General features: G+C 59.0%; 1 pseudogene; it reads right to left on the bottom strand.

Moving 5' to 3' along the window:
• Positions 1–6,755: 6,755 nt before the first annotated feature.
• LOC144300748 (olfactory receptor 13A1-like) lies at positions 6,756–8,533 on the bottom strand (annotated as a pseudogene).
• Between the last annotated feature and the right edge of the window lie 10,361 nt (positions 8,534–18,894).

Here is an 18,894-nt window from a genome sequence, read left to right as displayed (position 1 = left end):
TGGAGACAGCCCGGGGGCTGGGCGGGCCCTCCTGCCTCTGCGGGGCCAAGCCGCCCGCACACCGTGCTGGACCAAACGTGTTTCCGGAGTGAGGACACTGCCAGGACCCAGCCCTGACGAGGCTGGAGGGGACAGCGTCCTTGCTCCTGCACCGCAGGGCGCACGGGACTCGTGAAGAGGCAGGGTGGTGCTGGGGTCACGGGCAGCCCCACCAGGGCCCCCCACCCCGGCTGTGCCCTTCTCCTTCCCTCGAGGTGGTATGAGGAGGGACGGAGCAGCCCCGGGGCCACCTGCCCCGGCCCACTCCTGCGGGGCGCCCGGGCTTTGTGTCCAAGAGGAAGCTTGGCCGGTGCAGGCCTGAGGGGTGCCAGGGCTCGCCCGTTGCTGCAGGGAGGCCTTCCCAGAGCTGCCCAGGGAGCAGAGGGGCCGTGGCCCTGACGACTTGGGCGACTCAGGGGCCGACTGTTGGGGGGGACAGGCCGGACCCTGGGCCACGAGCCCCTGGGGCCTGGGGACGAGCCTGTCACTTGCATAAACAGGGCGGGCGGCCTGGTCGGGCAGAGCGTCAGTGCGACCGCTGGCCGTGGGCAGGGGCCCCGCCGGCACCAGAGCTGTTTCCCACGCAGGCAAAGCGTCGGCCCACAGCCCACAGCTCGCTCCGGGGCCCCGGGGACCCAGACTCTGTGCTGCTGACCTGCCCGCCCACCGCCCCGAGCAGCAGCTCAGGACCCTTGGAGCCCCTTGGGGGTCGTGGGCTGCCGACCCCTTCCCTGTGGCCCCTGCTGACGTCCTTCCCCCGAGGCCGACGACTGCGGGCCCACAGCCACAGCTCCTGCGGGACGGGACCCACTCCCCACAGTGGCTGCCGTAGGGTCCGCACCCTGCTGGCTTAAAACCACAGACACCGGGCGCCATCCAGGGTTCGAGGCCCCACCCCTGAGCCCCGGCGCGGGTCGCCCTCCCTGTCTGAGCCTGTGGGAGGGTCCCCGTGGCGTCCCGTGTCTATGTTCATGGCGATCCAGACACGTTGCTCATGGACGCTCGGCTCCAGTGTCGTCTCCACCGGCCCCGGGCTTCCCCTGCATCCACGGCCGGGGTCTCTCATCAGGACCCCAGTCAGGGGGGTCAGAGCCCACCTCATTGTGGCAGGGCCTCGCCTCGGCTGCACGTCTGCGGTGACCCGTCTCCAAAGGCCACGTGCAAAGGCTCGTGTGTTCAGACTTGAACATATGCTAGGGCGCCTGGGGCTTGGTCACCGTCCCAGGGTCCTGGGGTCGCCCCCACGTCGGGCCCCTGCTCGGTGGGGGATCTGCTTCCCCCTCCCCCCCACTGCTCCCCTGCTCACAGGCGTTCTCATTCTCTCTGTCAAATAAATAAATAACATCTTAAAGAAAAAAAGACGTGAGCGCATCTTTTCAGGGCACACAGTTCAACCCACATGTGTGGATTAGGAACGGGTTAACTGGCTTCTTTCTTTTTTTTGTGTAATATTTGATTATTCATTCGTGACAGACACACACACACACACAGAGAGAGACACAGGCAGAGGGAGGAGCAGGCCCCATGCAGGAAGCCGGACGTGGGACTCGATCCCGAGACCCTGGGGTCACGCCCCGGGCTGAAGGTGGCGCTAAACCCCTGAGCCACCCAGGCTGCCCCTGTTAACTGGTTTCTGAGGAGTTCGGGGTACACCTGGAGCACAGGGGGGTCTTCATGCGTGGAGCTCAGGAGACCCGCTGGGCACTGGGCCGTGGGGCCGTGAGCGTGTCCCTGGATGGGCGAGTGGCTGGAGCCTGTTGTGGGACGGAGCAGGGCAGGATGTGTCAGTTCTTGGCCACAACGTTGGTGACAGAGAAGCACGGAGCGGGCGGGGTGGGGGGGACGCCCTGGAAGGCGGGGCAGGTACTACTGCGGGTCCCTGAACCGGCCCCGGCCCCGTCACCCCGACACGCTCGGAAGCGAGACCAGCGGGGAGAGCCCGGAGGAGCCCGAGGACCTCGTCAGGGCCGCCACCCGCTCTGCAGGGTCGAGGGCGGCACGGGCCCCGGGGATCTGTGACACTGGCACGAGGCGGAGCGGCCGGCCAGGTGCTGGGACGCCGTCAGAGGCGGGCGGCTGCCAGGATTTACGGCTCAGGGCAGAGGGAGGGTCGGGGGCGCACAGGGGGCGGGGGGTGCTGGTACTAGGGCAGGTGGGACCCGGGGATGGGGGCAGGCTGGGAGCACGGGGTGGACAGTGCCCCAAGGAAGGGACTCCGGCCCTCCGGTTATGGGGGTGGGGACACTAGGACGTCACAGATCCAGCTGGTGGCCCGTCCCCAGAGCTCGGGGTCAGCAGGAGACTGTGACCGCGAAGGAAGAGCCGGTCAGCAGCGGCTTCGGGGCAGTTCCAGCGTCTGGTGCTGGATCCCCCGGGAGCCGTGACGCCCCCCTGGGGGGCAGGACGAGCATCCACGGGGACCTGGGCTGTGACTCTGCAGAGGCGGCATGCCCCGTGTGCGCAGCACGGGCCTGTGAGGTGGGAAGAGCGTGGCCAGCACGCACGCCCAGCTGTCACCGGCCCGACAGGTGACAGCCGGGCACAACGTCCACGAGCCTGGTGTCCAGACAGGTGCAGGGGTCCCAGGCCGCCAGGAGGCCTTGACATCACCGTGACCTCCGGGAAGGGTGACGGGGCTCCCCGGGCGAGCTTGACCCACGGGCTCCTCGGGGACTGGATGGGGGGTCGCGCTGGGGGCGCTCAGGTCCGCAGAGCACACGGACTCGCTGTCGGTTTCAGGACTGTGGCTGGGGCGGCTCACGGGGCAGAGGACACAGCCGAGGAGGCCACGGTGACAGCGGGACGTGGGAGGAGCGGGTGGACGTGCCGCCGCCAGCCTGTGGCCCAGCAGGTGTGCAAGGTGTGGGCTATGGGGTGGCTGTGGGACCCCGGGAACAGCAGCACCCGGGGGACGTGTCCTGGGAGGAAGCCGGTGGCCTCCAGCCAGAGGTTGCTCAAAGACGATGACGATGGGTCCAAAGGAGACAGAGCCAGCTGGATGCGCTCCCGCCAGTGACATCTCGACCCATTCGAGAGCCAAATAGTGAACAGTCACGCGATTTTGCCTCGTGTGACCTTTGCGCCTCCCTTTCTCCGTCACCTTCAGGAAAAGGTGACGACGTGTTGGCTCGGAGCGCGGGCTGTGGGGGGCGAGCCTCCCTGGTCCCCGCCGCCCCCGGGCGCTCTGGAAGGAGGCTCCAGCCAAAGGGGGCCCCGCGGTGACCTCGGACGCCCCGCGGCCTCCGCGTCCCCGGGGCCGGGTCTGGGGTCCCACCAGCCTTACGGAGCCTCCGCTTCTCCTCGAGCAGCCGCTTGTCCGGGAAGCGGAGCCCCAGAGTGGCGGTGTGCAGGTCGCCCGTCAGGTGTTCTGGGCGCACGCTGAGTTTCGTCAGCTGGTTTTTCTGCATCTCAAGGATCATCGTAGGCTTCGGTAGCCGGTTGGACGGGAACTGTATTGGTTGAACCAGGCTTCCGCCCTCTGGCTGAGCCTCCGCTGCTGTTCATCGTTTGTGCGTTATCAGCCCGACCTTGTAATGTTTTGTGGAGGGTTTTGATCTGTTTTCTCCTCTTATAATATCTTTGCCGCGGGTCTCGGAACTCAGGGCCCTGGTGGACTTGTCGGGTAAGTCAGGATTGCTTTAGTCTTTCCCCTCCCTGGAAGATGTTTTGTAAAATCAGAATTCTTCCTTCCTTAAAAAAAAAAAGAAAGAATTCTTCCTTCCTTAAAAAAAAAAAAGAATTCTTCCTTCCCTAAGTCTTTGTTAGAGAACCACACACAAGACTTTCATCTCCTTCTGAATCGCCTGAGGCGTGACACACTCTGTGGCTCTTGCCCACAGATGCTTCCACGCACAGTGTTTTGCATTTTAGAGCTGTCGTCAGGGTGCAGGGGTCCCGGCGTTTCCCTGCATCTGTATCTTCGGGGTAAATCCCCAGCAGGGCAATTGCTGGGTCGTAGGGCAGATGGAACTAGGGGGGGTGGAAGGGGAGGAGGGCGGGGGGTGGGGGTGACTGGGTGGCGGGCACTGAGGGGGCACTTGACGGGATGAGCACTGGGTGTTATTCTGTGTGTTGGCAAATTGAACACCAATAAAAAATAAATTTATTATAAAAAAGAAAAAAAAGTAGAGCTGTCATTGCACGGCCTTCTGGCTCACACACCTTCCCTCCCTCCCTCCCTCCCTCCCTCCCTCCCTCCCTCCCTCCCTCCTCTCTCCCTCCCTCCTTCCTTCCTTCCTTCCTTGTAGGGGGAGGAGGGCAAAGGGGAAACCTCAGGGAGACCGGGCTCTGCGCTCAGAGCGGTGCAAGGCTCCATCCCACGACCCTGGGATCACGACCTGAGCCGATGCCGAGCCGGCCGCTCCCCCACCTGCGCCCCCCGGGCGCCCCGGCTCGCACAATTCCTGGTGACAAGCCAATATTTTATCTCTGTTCCCTCATATGTGAGTCTTCGTCTCCTTCAGCTCCTCTTGAGAGTCTCTGTTCCGGGTCAGACTGGGTGACGGTGGTCACGACGCAGAGTCAGCGTGTGTTTGTGCTGCTCGGGGCGACCCTTGAGATCCCTGGACCTAAGAAATCTTTTGTGACCCATTTCCATTGTTGTTTCCACCCCCTTTTGGGTGGTCCACTTCCGGCTGACAGGCGGCTCGGTATCCCTCGTGGGTCAGCGGAGACGCTGGTTTCCCAGGTTTCTGCTTGGCCTCCGTCGCGAGGAGCGGCTGCTGCTGCGTCTGCAGAGCCACCAGCTCTGTGCCTCGAGAGCCTCCACTTGACGCACAGCACTTTCCATGTCGACACGTCCGATCTGGCTTTTAATTAAGCCTCTGCATTTTTGTCTTCACTTACACTCACTTTTTTAGCACGGACCACGGGCTGCTTGGATGCAGTTACGGATTCCGTGTCCCGCGCGTGTTCTGCTCTATCTGCTCACCGACCTGCACCCTGGTCTGTCACGCTTCGGTTCTGCCCCTTTCGTCTGTCATCTCGAACGGATGCCGGACGCATGATTTCGTGTTGTCATGCACTTCAATCAGTTTATTAATAATATCTATTTGTAATATTAAGCTATTGACTTTTTTCCAGAAAAATGCCTCCTGTCTCTGTCGTGTTTCTGGCCGGAAACGAGCAGGTCACGATCTGTTCTCCTCTGGGAGGCTCCTTGTAGGCACTTCGGGCGGAGCGGGCGGCCTTCGCTCGGGCTGGCGGGGCCTGCGTGGGCCCCGGAGCCCCTCCGCGTCCCCTCCTGAGCACCTGCAGTCCACGCCCCGGGAGGGTGGCCGGCACACGGCTTAGCTGAGGAAGGACGAGCCGAGTCCCAAGAGAGACCTGGTATTGCCAGCATTGGGGGGAGGGGGATGTGCAAGTTACATCAACAGTGAAATAAAATTTCTCCTTTGGGTTGGAAATTTTGGTGAAGCTACGGGAAAATTAATACATTTGTACATTATTTGCATTTTTTGAACAAAGAAACAAAATTTGACAGTTTCCATAAATATCCCCTCCGTGATGAATTCCACCTCCCCCACACTGTGCTCTGCATAAATACTCAGTGCTCACGTACTTGTAAAAAGATCCAGTGTAGTATTTTTTTTAAAGATTTATTCATTTATTCGTGATAGACATAGAGAGAGAGAGAGAGAGAGAGAGAGAGGCAGAGACACAGGAGGAGGGAGAAGCAGGCTCCATGCAGGGAGCCCGATGTGGGACTCGATCCCAGGACTCCAGGATCATGCCCTGGGCCTAAGACAGGTGCTAAACCGCTGAGCCACCCAGGGATCCCCAAGTGTAGTATTTTAATAACAGAAAAATGAAATAATTCAAACCTCCATTAATAAATACCTGACTAAATAAAATTACTTTGTACAGTAAAAAATTACAGAAATCTACAAATGGCGTGACAGACAGCTATCCAGTATTTGTTTAGCGACGCTCAACAAAAATTTTCTGGAAGAATGCAAAAGAAGAAATTAACAGGGATTCCTCTGGAGGTCGAAACGGGGTGTGTGTAAGTGGGGAGCGCAGATCCGGGGAGGACCAACCACCCGTGGAACTGTTTTCACTCTTCCTGGAACATTTTGCAGGGATGAGACCTAGGTATCTGCTCTTACAGAGGAGAAGTGGGGGAAATAATTCAAGGTTGGTTGCAATCACTTTCTCCGGTCACCTGTCCAAGCCGCTGAGGAGATGTGGGAAATGAGGGAACTTCACGGCTTTACGGGGCAAAATCAGTGACAGTTCGGAAATAGCACCGAGCACCTGCAGAGTTGGGAGATGAGCCCTGAGTGGTCTCCAGGGAATCCGGGGAATCATGCACGGGAAGGGAGGGGGCTTGGCGGGTTCTCCGGAGAAACAGAACCAGCAGGAGGTACTCACACGCTCTTGGACTCGTGAGGATTTGCATTCACATCTATACACACGCGCACACACGTTACATAACATGCACACACACGTATACAACACGCACACCCCTGTAGCACGCGTATAGACAATACACGTGTGATTGCCTGCCTGTGTGCCGACCGACCTTACGGTGAGTGCGTGCATATACACACTGAGGTACATTGGGAGGTGTATTTATTTTTTTTTAATAAATTTATTTTTTATTGGTGTTCAATTTGCCAACATATAGCATAACACCCAGTGCTCATCCCGTCAAGTGCCCCCCTCAGTGCCTGTCACCCCCACCCCCCGCCCACCTCCCCTTCCACCACCCCTAGCTCGTCTACATTGGGAGGTTTATTATTGGGATTGACTCGAGTGTTCGTGGAAGACGAGAAGCCCCAATGGCCACCGTCTGCCACCTGCAGACCTGGAGCAGCTGATGGCGTGATTCGGCCACATCCAGAGGCCTGCAAATCAGGGGCTGTTTGCAAGCATGATTCTGAGTCTGGAAGCCGAAGAAGCAAGTACACCTTCCTTCTCTTTTTTGTCCCGTCCTGGCCTCCAGGGTCCTGGTGATGTCCCCCCCGTGCGTCAGGATGGTCTGTGATCTTCACGCCCATTCAGAGGCTCATGTCTCTCAGAGACACGCTCACAGACACAGCCCAAGGTGATGTCTGGGCAGCTGTCCCGTGTCCCAGAACCCAGTCGGGTCGACACAACGAAATCAGCCGTCGTAGGAGTTGCGTCCTCTGCAATTTGAGGCCAAGATCCGGTGGCCTGAGCAGAACCTTGGGGAGCCTCCCGGGGGCATGGGTGACGGGGCTGAGTCAGCTCCCGAGTCATGATGGTCAATAAGACGCGGGCGGGACTCCGAGTCGGGGTGCAGCCCAGGGATCTGCGAAGGAGCCGCGCGCCCCATGTAGACTAACATGGGTCAAATTCCGGGAGCTGCAGCCCGTCAGTAACAGGTGGCCGAAGCCACCGCTCCCCGAGGTGCCGTAGGCAACTCACAGGGGAGTGTTTTCCCGGCAAAGCCGTCTCGAGGGGGTCCGAGTCAACTCGCGCAGAGAGAGGGTGTTTATAGCGGGTGGGGTGCATGTCTCGGGGTCGCTGGTCCGAGAGCCCGCCCGTTTACAGGCTTTTGACCACGAGCGTCAAGACTTTCCTGAGGGCTGCCTTGACCTCCTTGTTCTTGAGGGAGTAGATGAGAGGGTTCAGGGTGGGGCTCACAGTGGAGTACAGTACGGCCATGACCTTGCCCATCCCTGGGGAGTAGCTGGAGCCAGGGCTCAGGTAGGTGTAGATGATGGTGGAGTAGTACAAGGTGACGGCGGTGAGGTGGGAGGAGCAGGTGGAGAAGGCTCGCTGCTTCCCCTCGGCTGTGCGGATCTTCAGGATGGTGGAGATGATGAAGCCGTAGGACACCACGGTGAGCAGGAAGTTCAGCATGGCGAAGAAGATGTCGGCCATCACGGCCATGATGTCGTTCACGAGCGTGGAGGAGCAGGAGAGCACCAGCACGGGGGGGATCTCGCAGAAGAAGTGATCGATCACGTTGGGCCCGCAGAAGCTGAGCCGCGTCATCAGGCAGGTGTTGACCCCGGCGCCCAGCACGCTGATGCCCCACACGGCGCCGGCCAGCGCCGCGCACACCCTGGGGCTCATGAGGGAGCCGTAGCGCAGCGGCCGGCAGATGGCCACGTAGCGGTCGTAGGCCATGGCCGTGAAGAGCAGCACCTCCCCCGCCACCGACCACGACAGGAAGTACATCTGGGCCATGCAGCCCCGTAGGAGATGCTCCTCCTCTCTGCCAGCAGGATGTCCAGCAGCTTGGGTACCACGGTGCACGCGCAGGTGACGTCCAGCACAGACAGGTTGACCAGGAAGAAGTACATGGGCGTGTGGAGCCGCGGGCTGGAGGCGATGGCCGCCACGATGAGGAGATTCCCGCCCAGCGCCGCCGCGAAGAGGCAGAGGAAGAGCGCGAAGAAGGGGCCGCGCAGCCGCGGCGCGTCGGAGAAGCCCTGCAGGATGAACTCCGTCAGCAGCGTCCGGTTGCTCATGGCGCAGACTGGCCTCGGCTCCCGGCTCTGCGGCTGCAAGACAGGGCGCAGCTCACGGTCCGCGGTCCGCGCCGGGGCCCCTCGGGGTACCCCCCCCATGAATGACGGCCAGCGTCCGGTCTGCTTGGGCAGCACAGCCACCAAGCTCCTCTCAGGAAGGGGCAGGAGTGCTCCATCCCCCACCTCCTGCCTCCATCCCCCACCTCCTACCTCCATCCTCCACCTCCTCCCTCTTCCTCCTCCTCCTCCCTCCATCCTCCACCACCTCCCTCCAATCTCCACCTCCTGCCTCCATCCTCCACCTACTCCCTCCTCCTCCTCCCTCCTCCTCCACCTCCTCCCTCATCCTCCATCTCCTCCCTCACCCTCTGCCTCCTCTCTCCAACATCCACCTCCTCCCTCCATCCTCCACCTCCTGCCTCATCCTCCACCTACTCCCTCTATTCTCCACCTCCACCCTCATCCTCCACCTCCTCCTTCCATCCTCCACCTCCTCCCTCATCCTCCACCACCTCCCTCCATCCTCTGCCTCCTCCCCACATCCTCCACCTCGTACCTCCATCCTCCACCTCCTCCCTCCATCCTCCACCACTTCTCTCCATCCTCCCACCACTACACTAAGGACAACCCTCTCACACCTCAACATGGCACACTGTCCTCCCACAGTGATGGTCTGACCTTGCCATGTCCCTGCTGGAGCCCTCAGAGATGATATCCAATGTCTCCAGGGGGCCTTCAAGTGTCACCATGTCCCATCAGGCCAGAGAGTGTCTGTATCGCCCCTGCTTCTCTCCCCTGCACCCCTAAGTGTCCTGTCGCACTTCCTCTGCCTGACTCCCCCCCCCATCCCTTCACACCCCTTGATGACCTGCCCCAGACATGAGATTCCTCCTCAGGAACATCGGAGCCTCACCGAGCCCTGGCTCTGGACAGGGGGACGGGGAATGATGCCAGGGGAAGGCAGGGGGCCACGGGGCAGGGCAGATACCTCTGCAGTCAGGTGGGACCTAAGTCACCAAGAGGGAGCGGCATGAGGTCCAGGCTGGGGGTACAGTCGGGGCCAGAAGAGCAGGGTCTGAAGCGATTCACGCAGTCCTGGGGGCCGCCAGGAGCTTCCCAGTCGAGGGCTGCCACACAAGAAGAGAGCAGAGCCAAAGGGTTTTCCAGAGACGCGTGTTGCTGGTTCTGGGGGTGATGTGTCCAGGCCTGGGCAGGGCAGGCTTCTGAGGCCTGGGTGGCAGCATCCAGCTCTCGGTGGGCGACCCTGCCTGGAGTCCCGGTCCCGGCTGGTTCTGTGACGACTTCAGAAATCGGCACAGTTGCAGGAAAGTTTATATTCCTTAGTTACATTGGTTGTGGGAAAATAGACGGAAAGAAACTTCCCCTGGATGAGCCTACAAATGACAAGTGGGTGAACGTCAGTCTCATGGAGAAGGTGGGACATTTTGGAGACACCCCATCACCTGGTGGAGAGGGACCCTCGGAGTCTTGGTCCCAGACCTGGGGTCAGGCTGCGGCGACCACGACACACTGCGCGCATCTGCACGCCCCGGCCCCTGCGACAAGCAGCGAGGTACTTGTGCGGGAGCCCGCGGCCGCTGCCCAGCAGGTGGTGGCCTCGCTTGCTGGGAAGTGGGGGCGGCCGGTGACCCCAGCCCCGAGCCGCCGAGCGGACACCCCCGGGACCCAGGATCCCCCACCCCGCGTGGCCTGCCGCTGACATCTGCACGGCAAGCACCTTCTAAGGTCTCCAACACAGAGTGGGGTGTATTGTCCCTGAATTCTGACCTCGTCCAGCAAAGGCACCGAGCTTGCTCGGGTTCACGGGGACACCCCGGTCTGTAGGGAAATATCCCTGCTTGAAACATGCGATGGGCCTGGTCCCCAGCGCTTCCCTGTTTACAGCCCTAGGAGGGCTCCGTGGGGGAAGGCCCAGCAGCCTGGGGGCACCCCCAGCTCCCGAAGTAGCCTGTGGACCGTTCCGTTCTGTGCAGTTCTGCAGCATTAATAGGACGTTCTTGGAGGCGCTCTTGAGGATGTGATCCTGGCAAGGGGACCCGAGGTCGTAGCCCCTCAGCCTTCCCCCCCCAGGGAGGAGGACCCTGCACGGCCCAGCGGTTTCTGATCTGCTGCCGGCTTGGGCCGCTCCGTGGATGCGGGGCCGGGGGCCGAGGGGCTGCGGTGCGAGCAGTGGGGGCAGCCTCCCGGGAACCCCCGCCCCCACCCCCTGCTCCTTCCCCGACCCGTCTGAGCCTGGACACCGTGCTCGGCAGTTGGTTTAAAAACTCGACGATGGGGATCCCTGGGTGGCGCAGCGGTTTAGCGCCTGCCTTTGGCCCAGGGCGCGATCCTGGAGACCCGGGATCGAATCCCATGTCGGGCTCCCGGTGCATGGAGCCTGCTTCTCCCTCTGCCTGTGTCTCTGCCTCTCTCTCTCTCTCTCTCTGTGACTATCATAAATAAATAAAAATTTAAAAAAAAAAGAAGCAAGAATGCTGAATTAAAAAAAAAAAAAACTCGACGAAATGGCGAATTCTAACAACCACACATTCTCCGAAAGCAGAAGTCAGTGGTGTTCAGACACACCGAACCCGACCCTCCGTAGCGCCCAGGACTGCCCTGCGCACGACACCAGGGCACAGCCAGGTACCCGCACCCGCTGGGACCGCAGACTCAAGGACCTGGATCCCCGCGGCCACGGTCACCTCACAGCGAGACACACAGACGCCGTGTCATCCACAGGGGAAGGCGCGGCCTCGGGCCCCCTGTGGTCTGGCTCCCTCCTGTGGGTCTGGAGGGGACAGGTGTCGGGCGGCCCGCAGCCCTGGAGGCCGTCAGGGGCCCGCGGCGCCTGGGGGACGGTGCACAGCACGGCACCTGCTGCAAGGACGTGCTCCCCGGCCTCCTCCCTCCCCGCCCTGCCCTCCCCGCAAACACGGAGGACGCCCAACAGTTACCTCCTAAAATTCCAAACTGCTCAATAATAATAATCTATGACCTACAGATACAACGTTTCATGGCCTCAGTCATGGTAATTGTGCTAATTCTGTAAACGGTGTCTCCTTAACAGCAGGAGAGAGACGCGAGACGGAGAATGAACACACGGCGGGACGCCTGGGGGCTCGGCGGTTGGGCGTCTGCCTTCCGCTCAGGGCGTGACCCGGGGTCCCGGGATCGAGTCCCGCGTTGGGCTCCCTGCACGGAGCCTGCTTCTCCCTCTGCCTGGGTCTCTGCCTCTCTCTCTGTGTGTCTCATGAATAAATAAATAAAATCTTAAAAAAAAAAAAATCCCTGAGCAGCCTGGAGCTCCTCCGAGCCCTAGAGGCAGGGTAGGGGTCCTGAGGCAGCCGAGGGAGGCCCCGGGCAGGACTCGGCACTCGGTGGCAGGCGGGTCCCTGCTCAGGACGAGGCAGGCAGCCCGGGTGGAGTGACCGTGGTTTTGAGCAGAGCCGCCTGCTGGCCTGCTGTGCGCCCGGAGCCAAGCCGCCAGCCCCCCCCCCCCCCCCCCCCCCCCCCCCCCCCCCCCGGGATCCACTGCAGACCTGTCACCTGCAGGGCCTCAGAGGCCCTGGGCCTGGGGACCTGAGCGCGGTGGCCTGGGCCGAGCGGCTGTGCAGGGAGGCGGGGGCCGGAAGCGCAGGCAGGGGCTGGCCCTGCTCCAGGCCACACAGGACGCCCAGTCCCCGCGCACACTCAGCCCCGCTTCCCTGCAGGCACTGCCCAGGAGGCTTCTTGGAGGCGGTGGTGCTGACCTCCATGAGTGGGGAGGGAGCAGGTGCAGGGAGGGCCAGGTGTGGCCGTGCCAGGGCCCGGGGCTCTGGAGCAGGTGACGCAGCCGGGACGCCTGGTTCTCTCGTCCACGCATGTGGGTGAACTGAAGATTGGTTTGGGGGTGCAGGGCAGACCTGCCGCCGGGGCTGGGGCGTCGTCGGGGTCTAAGAAACGGCGGCACGCAGTCCGGCGGGGAGGACGCAGGGCGGCGGGGGCGCGGGCTCTGGGGAGACTGAGGTCCTGCCCCGTCCTCACGGCCCGCAGCCTCCCCTCCCCTGGACGTCCGCCCGGGGCTTGGGCCTGTCACCCACGAGGGTGCACAGCCCCGCACCCCTGACCCCCCGGGCCGCCACCCTGCTCTGCACCGGTGCCCTCCCCGAGACCTGCTCCTGGGCGCTGTCCCCTCTCCTGCGCCCTGGGGACCCCTCCGACCCCTCCTCACACTGTTCACGTATTTAAATCTAACAAAGGCCAAACCATGTCTCCTGGACGTCGTCTCCCCCAGAGCCCGAGGTGTTGACGGCCCCGCCCCCGTGCAGACCTGCCCTTCTGAGGGTGCCCCGCCTCGATCTCCCGTGCCTGCCTGTCTCCCTCACCTGCTCTTGCCGCCCCCCATCCCTGCGCCGTGGCTGGTGGGTCTCGAACCTGCAGGGTCAGGCACCCGTCCTGCGACTCCTGTCCCCCACCCTGCTCTGAGGGGGGCCTCCCTCCAGCCCCCGCACCCCGCTCCACCCGGACTGGGCCATCCTGGCCCATCGCCTTCTGACATCGCGCTCGCCCCACGGCCCCACGACGGGTTAGAGTCCCTCCCGTGCCCCTAGAATCCAGGTGTTTTCTCTCACACCCACGGGGCTGCAAGGCCGCACGTCTCTCATGCTCCTGGTTGTCGCTGCAGGAAGGCACCCGCCTGCCCCCCCAGGGACGTGGGGGCGCTGCGGCCTGTCCACTCCCTCCCGGGACCACGAGGCTAAGCCCTTGCAGTTGTGCCGATTTCCTCCGGGGAACACGTTGAGCCGCAAGCTGCTCACACAGCCCTGGCTGCATTCTCAGGGGAGGCCCCGCGGGATCCGGCCCCGGGCTCCCTCGCCGGGGTCCTGGCCCCCAGGGCGGCCGGCTCCCGTCTGGACACTCCGTGCCTGTGAGGGGTGGACACTGAAAGCTGCGATGCCCACACTTGGATCCAAGGACCCCAAACCCGGTAGGAGCCCGAGAGTCTCCGGGGCCCTACCCTGGGCACGGACTCCTGAAGGCCCGGGCCCTGGCAGGACGGCAGACGGCGTCCCCTCCTCCGTTTCACCAGCACAGCGCCAAGACCCGTTGTGGCCGTTCCCTTGACCGATCCGACGCAGCTGGTGTGGAGAGGGCATCACGGGCACATCGAGGCATGAAGCGAAGGTGCAGAAGGAGCCTCAGAACCAGGCGCACAGGGAGGTCGGACGGATCAGACCAGGAGCATAAAACGATTCCAGTTAATAGGTCGGCGACTGAGCGGAGAGGTAGGAATCCCAAGGAGGAGCACGGGAATTCCGGACACAAACCACCAGGACGGGGACGCAGACTGCCTCCGAGAGGCCGTTGGTGGACGGGACACGGCTGAGAGCTAGAGGACTCAGGCTCTCCGGCATCGGGGCCGTCTCGGGGTGCGCCTCCGTGACCGTGTTCCTGTCTTCTGCTCACACCGTCCCCGCCGCGTGTGTGACCTTGTGAGCCGGGCACACTGCTAGACCCCGTAACCGGGCCTCCCCAGGCCCTCTGAGCGCGTTTCCTTCCTGTGAAGAGGGCTGACTTCTCCACCAGAGTCAAATTATTGGTGGGAGCTTCTGGAAGCTTCACTTTGTTTGTTGGGAATCACTCTTTATTTTGTCAGGATGGGTCTGTTTTGTTTTTTTTTTAAAGAAATTATTCATTTTTATTTTTTTAAATACATTTATTTATTTATTTTTTGGTGTTCAATTTGCAAACATGTAGAATAACACCCAGAGCTTATCAGGATGGGTCTGTTTCGGTTTCAACGCTAGTTTTTCCCTCATTGTTTTATTAATTTTTAATTTAATTTCAATTTGCCGACAGCATAGTAGAGCATCACACCTGGTGCCCCCCAGGGCCCGTCACCCGGTTACCGCATCCACCCCCCCCCCGCCCACCTCGGCGATCTTCAGTTTGTTTCCCAGGGTCAAGAGTTGCTCATGGTTTGTCTTCCTTTCTGACTTTTCCCCACTCGCTTTCCTTCCTTCCCTTTTTTTTTTTGTTTTTTGTTTTTTGTTTCCCTCCTTCCCTTGTGGTCACTTTCACTATTTCTTTTTTTTTAATTTTTAATATTTATTTATTTATTTATTATTTTTATTCAGAGGTGGAGAGAGAGAGCAGCAGAGACACAGGTAGAGGGAGAAGCAGGCTGCCTGCGGGGAGCCTGATGTGGGACTTGATCCTGGGTCTCCAGGATCACGCCCTGGGCTGAAGGCGGCACTAAACCGCTGCGCCACCCAGGCTGCCCACTTTCACTATTTCTTTATTCTGCGTGTGACTGGGAGCATATGGCACTCACCCTCCTCTGAGCATCACTCCCTCCAGTTCCATCCACGACGATGCAGGTGGCGAGACTTCCTCCCTTCTGACGGAATAGTCCGCTGCGTACACATGTGCGTGTACCACAGTCCTCGCTGTTGTACATTTATTTTTTTCCCCAGCTTTATTGAGATATAATCGACATATATAGCATTTGTACGTTGAGTCATACAACATGGATCTGACACATCTGCACGTTGAAAATTTTGTATTTTATGAAAATACAGCATCAGAGCGTTAGCCGACACCTCCCCGTGACACACGGGTACCACTTCTTTGTGGTCAGAACTTAGGATCCGCTCTTAGAGCATTCACGTGTGTGATGCAGGATCATTAGCTGTAACTAATGATCCCATTAGCTGTTAGGTCCCCCAACTCGTTAATCTTATCACGGGAAGCTGCTCCCCTTTGACCAGTATCTTCCCATTTCCCACCCACCTGCCCAGTGTCTGTTCATCATCACCTTGCTGTTTCTCTTAGTTTTCGGTCTTGTTGGTTTGGATCCCGTGTAAGAGCCTCACACTGCGTGTATCTTGCTCCGTCTAAGGGGGTCAGTCAGCACAACGCTCTCAAGCTGCATCCCAGTTCCATAAAGGTCAGGCCTCCTGCCTTAGGCTGAACGGTGTCCTGCCGCGTGTGAGAGCCGTGCTGCGGTGGACGTGGGGGTGCAGAGACCCTTACACGCTTCTGATTCAACCCCTTTGCATACGTGCAGAAGTGCAATGCTTGCGGCATAAGGTAATTCTCTTTTAATTTTGGATGGAATAGGAGCCTCCACGCTTTTCACAGGGGCTGCCTCCGTCCGCATTCCCACCCACAGGGCTGAGGCTTCCTCTCCCCACGTCCTCACCAACGCATATGATCACTTCGTGTCAGCCATTCTGACGGGAGTGAGGTGATGCCTCATCGCGGCTTTGTTTTTTGCTTTTTTTTTTAATTATAAAATACATACATTTTTTAAATACATACATTTTAAATACAGATAGTACAATGTGAAAAACAAAACAGAATATTCAAGACACAATGGTGAGCAAATGGATGTATGAATAGCTTGATCAATCTGTTAAAAATGTTCAAATTTGCGGTTTTAAAACCACTTGAATCTAAATATTAATCAAAGATATTATAGAAAGAAAAGATCAACATTAAAATAACCTTTAGGTTATTGTTTTTCTTGGGCTAGAAGAGAGCTCTTGATTAATTTTAGAGCTGAGTAACCAATTTGAATAAAAAAGGAGGGATCCCTGGGTGGCGCAGTGGTTTGGCGCCTGCCTTTGGCCCAGGGCGCGATCCTGGAGACCCGGGATCGAATCCCACATCAGGCTCCCGGTGCATGGAGCCTGCTTCTCCCTCTGCCTGTGTCTCTGCGCCTCTCTCTCTCTCTGTGACTATCATAAATAAATAAAAATTAAAAAAAATTTAAAATTGAATAAAAAAGGAAACGGATATGTGTAAATTCCAAACTAATACAGATGCAAAAGAAAGATGACTCCTAACTCTGCGAAAAGAACTAGGGGTGGTGGAAGGGGAGGTGGATGGGGGGGGTGACTGGGTGATGGGCACTGAGGGGGGCACTTGATGGGATGAGCACTGTGTGTTATTCTATATGTTGGCAAATGGAACACCAACAAAAATAAATTTATAATAAAAAAGAAAGATGACAGAGAATTGCTCTTTTAAAAAGGAACAATTTCTCTTAGAAGGTAAATGATCTAGAGTAATCATACATTACAACAGAGCTCAGGACACCCAAGACAAACATCAATAGAATTATAAGGAGAAACAGACTGTTGATAGGAATGCAGTTCCCCTCTGGCCCCTCACTCATGCCCACATACCTACTCCCTTTTTTCGCTTGCTTTATTTTGATGCTTAGCATTTTCAGGGGTGACATACTAAATACTTACCTCTTTATTGTCTGATCCTCCTTGCCCCTACTAGAGTGTCAGCTGTTTGCGGGCAGGACATATGCCTCTTTTGTTCACTTCCAGAATAGTCCATGGCACATAGTAGGAGCTCAAGTAATAGTTGCTGAACTCATCGCGGCTTTGATCTGTAGTTGAGCCATCTTAGTCTTTCTAAAATTTAAATTGCATTAGCTCACGGATAGTACATAGTTTCAGATGTAGTGTTCAGCGATTCCTCAGGTGCCCATCACACCACGTGCCCTCCTCCATGCCCGTCACCCAGTTGCCCCATCTTAGTCTTAAGGGGACTCTTTGGTCCAGTGACACAGTCCTTATCCCGTAGGTACGACCTTTCTTGGGTTTTAATGGAAAACCAAGTCTCTTTAACGCGATGGACTCGAATTGCAAAGTCCATCTGTGCCCCGCATGATGAGAGCAGCTCACATGCAGCCCCCTGAGCCTTCCAGACACTGACAGTCCGTTGTCTCCGTCCAGGGCCCCGTCCAGGCACAATTCAGGTCGGCCCGTGGCTGGAAGGCCCTCGCATCCCCCGCCTCTATTTTTTTCCAAGACATTTACCGTCCATTCCCATCTGCCCGGCAGCTGCAATCTCTGTCCTCTGACCCCTCAGGCCAGCTGGCCTGTGGCCCTGTGATGCGTCGTAAGTGCCCCGAGGTCACCTCGCAGTCGAGCTTAGACACAGATCCTTACACTGACTCCATCCTTTCCAGGTCTATTCCTACCCAGTTTTGCCTGATTTAGGCCAGTCTCAGGTTCTAGAAAGAGCTGTGACACGCAAAGAATTTTGCTCTGAAGATTACGATTGTTCTTGTGTGAGGGCTATTGAGAAAACCTACTTAAGACTATAGAAGTGTCCTTAAAAAAAAAAAGACTACAGAAGTGGAAACAGCCCGTCGTGTCCTTTTTAATTCAAAGTTTTCTAAAAATCCTTAAGTTTGCATATGTTTTATTCTGAAGCAGGAAAAGAACAAGAGACTTGCTGAGAATTTGTGCCTAGGGCTTGGGAGGAAGGCTGCCACTCCTGGGACAGGACGCCACCCACCTGAGGTGGTGGGCTCCCGACACCTGCGCACACGAGCCGGGAAAGAAACTGAGCCCTTGGAACATCGACTGATTTGGAAGATTCCGGAATGACATGGAAAGGCTTGCATGCGAGGCGGCTTATTAAGTGACGCGTGCACAGTCATTCTGCATTCCCCGCAGCCTGCGTGCTCATGGACGGGCTTCCTCGGATAGAATCACAAGAGTCTGCTTTTCAATTTTCTCCTTTTAAGTGTCCTCTCTTTTCCAATGTTACTAGCACAAAATACACTTTTATAATGAAAAGAAACCCCGTGGATGCTTCCCAGGGAATCCCCGAGGCGTGGAGCCCAGAAACCCAGGAGCGGATGCGGGCCGGGGGTACGAGGCGCTTGGGGCCCCCTGGGCTCCTGCGCGCAGCTCTGGACCCTCACCTGGGTGGGGAGTCTCCCCCAGGCGGCGGAGCGGAGGGCACTTCGCCTGTGAAGTCTGGCCCCAGAGCTCAGCCCTGGAAGCGCGGCCTGCAAGCCCCTCGCAGGTCGGAGAGGCAAGCGCTCCGTGGCCTACCAGCCGCCTGCTGTGACGTCCCGTGGGGAGCTCAGGGCTCCAGCAGCACTGCCCTCGCTGCCCCTGGCCACCGCCTTGGTCCCCGGCTGACTTTCCGCAGGTTTTACCAACCTCACGAATGTGATCAGGGAGAGAAGAGGAATGGTCCTGTCTCCGGACTAACCATGTCACCAGAATGCCTGTGTGCGGCCTTTCCAACGTGAGCTCTAGTTGGTAGAGACCCTCTGCTTGCTCCCCCAGAGCCTCGCCTCGGGCGGAGGGAGCAGGGGCATGTGGGAGAGAAGCGCGCTGGCCAGGGCTGGGGCAGGGCTTTGCCCACACGGGCCCGCTGTCCTCCCCGCCGACCCTCAGGTGCGGGCTCCGGCGCTGGGCCAGGCCCCTGTGTCGGGGGCAGGACGGCCCACCACAGGCCCCAAATCAGAGCCAGCGCCCGAGCGCTTCGGCCCATCTGTCTGCAGGAGCGGGGCTCGGGTTTTCCGGCCGCCCTTGGTGGCCAGGCGGGTGCTGGTGGCCAGGTGGGCGCGGGTGGGTGCTCCGACACGGCGGCCTGAAGATGCGTC

Source organism: Canis aureus, chromosome 29 (assembly GCF_053574225.1).
Source record: "Canis aureus isolate CA01 chromosome 29, VMU_Caureus_v.1.0, whole genome shotgun sequence".
NCBI lineage: Eukaryota > Metazoa > Chordata > Mammalia > Carnivora > Canidae > Canis > Canis aureus.
This window is presented reverse-complemented; position numbering and strand designations above follow the sequence as displayed.